The following is a 6,838-nucleotide window of genomic DNA, read 5'->3' on the forward strand; positions in this document are numbered from 1 at the left end:
TTATTCCAATCTTATCAATAAAAACACTGGAAATTCTAAGCAGCTTTTCACTACAGTAGACAATTTTTTGAAGCCCAAATCATCTCTATCCACCAAAATCACTGTGGAGCGATGTAACAGCTTCATTGACTTTTTTAGAACAAAAGTCAATAACATCCGCTCTTCAATATCTGGCTCTTCCTCCCTGTTTCCATCGATTAAATAGGTTTTGGAGGGAAAAGAGAAGACAAGCTTTTTAATGGGAACAAAGAGAACCAGGGAATGAGAGAGAAAAGCTGAGTGAGACAGAGAACTGAATTAAAACTGTGGTGACTACCTGGTGTGTTGTGATCTGGGACGGGGATTACCCCTGTGTACCAAACTGTTATGGATGAAACCCCTTGTGGATTACCTGTGGATAGAAGACACTGTGGGTGGTGAAGCAGAGGTTAGTAAAGTAGTGTTGTAAATCCCCCTCCTACGCTGTAAATTACCCTCAATAAAGTAATATGCCCTGGTGCAGGCTTTTGTTAATAAACTGGTGACGTGGAAAGCCCCACACCCTGGGCTTGCACATATGGTGGAGAATGCGGCACCAGCCGACCAGACTCAATAACTCAACAAGACAGAGTGTAATGGAAGTGTTGGTAAAACCGGTGGAGTCGAATCTAGCACAGCAAGCTATGCCACTGAGAGTTGATGGAGGAACAGCGTCACCAGAGCTCTCCTGCAAGCTGAACTCAGCCAGCTGACAGCCACCCACCCGGCTGGAGGGGCAGCCGGCCCAGCTGGTTCCCGTCCCAAACTTAAAACTAGTGCTGTCAAAGTTTAAAAGATTAATTGCGATTAATCGCATTAATGTCATAGTTAACTTGCAATTACTCACACATTTGTATCTATTCTAAATGTCCCTTATTCTTTCTTGTCCCATTATTTTGTCAACATTGACAAGTGGTTCAGATTGCTTTGTGCAAATGTTTTTATTATGGAAAACAGCGTTGGCATATACCTACTTTAGTGTTCAAGACCCCCCCCCCCCCGATATAGCCTACTGTAGTGTTCAATTTCACACGTTCTCACTCTCAGCAAATAATCTCCACATAATGTAACACTGTCTACCAATAAAAGGATAAACCATGGCGTAATATTTCTTTTTTCTCAAGTTTGCTTCGAACATAGCAGTTCAGCCTACTGCTCTTTATTACACAAGGCTCATCAACCAGCCTCTTATTTCAGAAAATAATGAACAGCGGTACTGGCTCTGGTGAAGGGGGGGTGGAGGGGACATCAGAATTGACATAAGCTGTGTGCTTGGCCATCAAGTGGTATTTAGACTGGACGTGCGACCAAACACACAGAAAAACTTTGGATGTCAGTGGAACATTTGGCAACTTTTAAAAGTAACATTTCCATCCTGAATCTTATTGGTGTCTATTTCAGCATTCTATGCTCACCCGCCACTCAAAACGTAACGTTACTACTCTTTGGGCCGCTCACAGCCCAAACGGCAGTGTGCGGCGTGCCTGTGTTGTGTTTTCTGGTCTAGCTAGATTCGGTGGGTGTTGTAGTTTTCTAACGTTACTAGTTGTTGCACCTAGTGATGACCAAATGAGGCCTGATGAACCAGTGTCTTTATTTATTCTTTTCGTTTCTTAGCACTAAGATTGCACTCTCTGTTCAACAAAGGGTTGAGATACACTGAATTGCAACGCCTTAGGCCTTTCTCTTAAAACCAAGAGCGCCATCTAGTGCTCAGAAAATAAAACACTGGTTCATCAAGCTTCATTTGGCCATACTAGTTTCAACAGCATGTGAAAAAAACTACAAAGTTTGCAAGGCCTAAAAAGAATGATACACCAATAAACAAATGACGCTGTTTAAATGGGTTTGTGTTAACGCCGCTAATAACACGTTTTAACTGACCGCACTAATTAAAACTGTCTGAAAAAGATGATAATGAGGCATACCCCAAGACTTTGAGAGGACAACAGACTAGGGAGAAATGGTCCCATGAGCAATGGGGCCATATCTCAAACATAGAACCTAATATTTACAGTCTATGATCTCAAAGCGTTCCACACCGTTTTTTTACAACCGCTGAGACTGAATGTGTAGACTGGCCAGAGCTGGCTGATGGCTGAACCACTGATGCTACACCCATTGAAATTGTGTTTTTAGATAAATTCCTATGCGCTCTGCCATTCAGAGCTAAAACGTTAGCAAGCCAAGCCCTCCATCAGAGACGAGATTTGCTAGTGGAATTGGGGGAAGGACAACCGGTAGCTTTGGAGGTTCTGCGCAGTGGACAAACATGGGACACCAACCCCTCCCTTGCCAGAAAGAGAGAAAAAGGACTACTTACCACGGCGGTAGTCTGGCTAACGATGGGGGAACACCCTCACCCAGCCTCCAGAGATGACAGACCTTCTGAATCAGGACAGCTGGAAGTGCTACGAGTGTGGAAAGATGGGACACATCACCTGGTGAAAACAGTGTTTCCACTCTAAAAGGCTTTTCCAATACAAGAAACCGCCCTTTGGTTGCATGTGGCCCAACTACCTTCCAGAGATTGATGGATTGAGTTCTCTGTCTCATCAGGGGTAGCTGCGACTTACTTGATTGTATCGTCACCCATGAGTGAGTGGGAACCCATCTGCACAGGTGAGCTTGGTACTACAGGCCTTACGCGAGGCCAGGAGCGGCAGCAACCAGGTGGGGTGGACCGAGGAGACTGAGAGGCCTTGCAGGACCTAAAGGCAGCACTGTGTTTGGGACCCTACTGGGGGACCCCAGATGTCTCCAAACCAACTGGTGGTACAGACCAATGCATCTGAAACGGCGTGGCGCGTTTGGCGCTGTCCTATCCAGCTGCAAGAAGGTGAGGAACACCCAATCTTGTACATTAGCTGGATGCTGTTGCCACGAGAACAAGATGTCCACAGTGAGAAATATAGTCTTGCAATCAAGTGGGCCCTGTAGAAGCTGAAACTTATTTAACTTAACTTGATGGACGGCACTTCACCCTCATAACCCACTAGTAGTGTTGAAAATACCCTTCTACAATGTACATTAACCTGAATAAAATTCCCAATTTGTTCAACTGTACTCCTGGTGCGGCTTTTGTTATTGAACTGGTGACGTGGAAACCCCCCTCAACCCCACCCTGGCTTGCTGCACTGTGTTTCAAAACTGTTCCTATCACGATAGTGTGTAGGGGGCACTTTTATTGACGTTTAGAACATGTTCAGAGGCTAAAAACAGGTTTATAACTTGCCCTGTTTAACCTGTTGGGGTATAACTCTAGCAGGGGGATAACTCGGTGTAGGCAGCATCGTTTGGTCAGTTTTTTTCTCCTACTGACAGACCTCCACATTTACAGACAACAGAGCTATGTGATGGAATTGACTGGAATTCTCCTTTAATTTTTGATGGTAGGCTAAGTTATGATGCTGATGTCTGATGAGGTTTGAATCTGAATCTATCACTATATTGAAATTTCTGATTTGGGTTTGGTCCTCAGGAGGGACTCCAGGTGAGCAAACACTTTTAGTCTCTAATTTAGTTTTATTCGTATTGAGTTGCAAGAAATTGCAGCAAATATAGTCATATTTCTCAATAGATTTGTTTGGTGGACCAATTGGATTAGATTCATCAGATGATAATGAAATCTGAGTCTCATCTGCATATTATGTAGGAGTGTTCATTTCAATAATTTGTCATTTATAATTTGGGCAAGATTAACAGGAAAGGTTGAAGAATCGACCCCTGGGGAACTCACATGTCTGCTAGAGTAACTAATATGATGTAAGGTAAATCAGGGAATTGCTTTTGGTTTTTAATTGTCATAAAATGCAGTAAACGTTGTTTGATTGCCATCTGTAAAAAGTGATTGTTTTAAAACCACATTTTTAAATATACTTTTACCAAGCCAAGCTGGTGAAAACTAGCCCAATTGGCTGGTTTTCTGCCCATGTGGCAACATTGCAGTGAACCAAAGCCAATTTGGGCCATTGGGGGCTGGCTCAGAATCAAAGTGAAAATAAAACATATTAATTGTATTGAGGCATAACAACCACAACTGAAAAGTACACCTACACACAGAGTGCATCATAGGTTAACTTTGATCTTTTGTTGTATGTCCATCTTCGGCATATGCAAACAGGATAGAGTTTCCCATTCCTGATTGGGCAACACTATGGTGATGAGATAGATGTTGATTAGTATAAAGGTTCAGAGAGCACTGATGTGTGGACACTCTTGAGGTTAACAGGTATGATATGAAAATTAAAAGATTTTTTTTACAGTTTGTTTTAACTGACAATGTTGACTAAATATTATTTATACTGTATATAATGTGAATGTCCTATATTGCTAATAAGATGAATGTATTGAATTGTAGGAACCTAAAAGATGGAACAGATGTCCCTTTGAACGGACTAGCGTTGTAACTGCCACATCCCTGCTATGAAATAGTATATTAATTTCATATTGACAAAAAACCCTTCCGATATGTTTATATTATATTTTTTCCTAATGTCATTGTCTGTTTCACAATATGTGGAAACCTTCTGTTATATCTCCATATTTATTTCCAACAGCTCCACACTCACTAAATACCTATTCTCTCTCTGGCTGTGGCTGACCTGCTTGTTGGGAATCATAGTCTTTCCTTTCAGCATGGCATTCTCCACTAAGCTCATGTCTGTATCATGACGGTTTATTTTGCAAAGTACGAAGCAGTTTTGATATAACCACTAAGCCACATCTTCTATTCTACACCTGTGTTGTATTTCCATTGACAGATATCATGCAGTGTGTCATCCTCTGACCTACAGAACTAAGATAAACCATTGTGTTGTGGGAACATGATTGTGGTTAGCTGGGGGTTTCTCTTCTAATTGGAATAAGTGTCATAATAGCTGGATTAAACAATGATAAATGTGGGGAAAGGTGTTTCATTGATGTTCTCATGGCAAACACTATTGGACCTATTTTATCATTTAACCTCCCAGTGATCACAATGTTGTGTATCTACCTGAAGATTTTTCTTGTTGCACAGAAACAGCACGCTGCATCCAGAATACAACCTGTCAGAGCAAACGCCCGAGTAGCTGTCAGTAAGATGGAGAGAAAGGCCACTAAAACTCTGGGCAATTGTTTTAGGAGTCTTTCTTCTATGCTGGTCTCCCTTCTTTCTTTGTATCACTGTTTCACCTTTCACTGATGATCAGTACCAGGTTCCTTGTGATTGAACACTGAACTGCGGTACACTGTCAAACTCCATGCTCAATCCCTTTATTATGCTTTCTTTTACAGCTGGTTCAGATAGCTTTCAGAACGATTGTTTCTGGGAAAATATTTCAAGGTGATTTTTCTGACATAAAACTGCTCTGACATATTCTCTGAGTACTGAATAAAGAGCGAGCCTGGTGATTACCTTTGCTACTCAGCATCGTTCTGTCATCTGTTATTCATCAGCAATGATATATAATGTGACATATTAAGGCTCAACATGCATTATAGTGAGCCATCTGATAATGTAGTAATGTAGACAATCTAAAAGTAGCAGTAACAGAGCAACAATTTCCTGAAGGTTACGGTCAAAACCTGAAGTTATGAGCACAATGTACTCAGATTAACACAAAACTCCACTCATAATCTCATTTCATGATAATAATATATAATCATTGTTAAGTTGGCTGACTTGCACAGGCTTAAGTCAAGTGGAGTATAAAGCGGAGGTTGTTTCATATAGTTATTTAATCCACACATGTGCACGGCTCTGTTCTCATCCACAAAGGAACACCTCCCTAATCTCCATGCCCTTCTTGGCCAGATTTTGAGCCTTTTGGATACAATTCTTTTTTTTCTCTGAGCTATGCCATGTATAGTTGGAACAATAATTAAAACTAATGAATCATCACCACAACTAATACTTAATGCTGCACATGTATCCTAAACTTTAGCCATTAGAAGGTGTCATCATTTCTACATTAGTGTTAAACGGCTTAAGCAGGCAAATTGTTCTTTCACAGTATTGCTGTCAACTAAATGCTATTGACAACATGCTAATGTTGGGGTCTGGGGACCTAGTGGGGATGTGCACGTCTATGTACAGGGGCTTACCCCAATTCCACCGGTTGCGGAACGGCTGCGGATCTGCTCCAGATCGGCGGTGGAGTCATCAGGTCTCAATTAAAGTTCATGTGTGTATTTCCCCAGATGCTGAACAGCTGCGCGTCCGACTCCGTCCCAGCTCCGACGATCCCCAGCCCTCAGAGCTTCTTTTTAGGATTCCGGAAAGCTCTGCAGCTATTACAGCAGATAGTGCAGGACAGAAGTTGAACACAGAAACAAAATTAAAAAACATCCGTTAATTGTCCCACCTATGCAAGCCCACTTTCCAGGCCAAGTTAGGACGTGTAACGCCTCTCACTCACAGAACCTAGGAGGGAACTAACTAAACACATTATGTTAGCTCTATAGTTAAATATTGTTAGCAATGTGACTGTGGAAATCCCTGTAATTTCCCCCTCTCCCATACTTCGAAATCCGCTGATCAGCAGCACACCGTATAAGCACCTACGTCCCATGGAAGTCAAGCCTAGGTAGGTAGTGCGCAGTGCAGAGCGACAGACAATTAGCAAGCCATAGGAGCATCATTTACCATTTGTGCTAGTGGTCACAATTAAGGCACAGCCACCTCAATGTTTGCTTGTCAGTTAGAGGAAAAGCCTGTGCAGCCATTCCTGGACTCTGAGACTATTTTTCTGTGTGGTGAAGCACTGCAACACAACACGCCCAAGGCTGCGCGCCCTGCGTCAACTTCCCTCTACTTCTCTCCCTAGTAGCACGAAAC

General features: G+C 42.3%; 1 pseudogene; it reads left to right on the forward strand.

Moving 5' to 3' along the window:
- Positions 1 to 4,535: 4,535 nt before the first annotated feature.
- Positions 4,536 to 5,373, forward strand: LOC116706705 (trace amine-associated receptor 1-like; annotated as a pseudogene).
- The last annotated feature ends 1,465 nt before the right edge of the window (positions 5,374 to 6,838 follow it).

The sequence above is a fragment of the Etheostoma spectabile genome, chromosome 18, assembly GCF_008692095.1.
Source record: "Etheostoma spectabile isolate EspeVRDwgs_2016 chromosome 18, UIUC_Espe_1.0, whole genome shotgun sequence".
Lineage (NCBI taxonomy): Eukaryota > Metazoa > Chordata > Actinopteri > Perciformes > Percidae > Etheostoma > Etheostoma spectabile.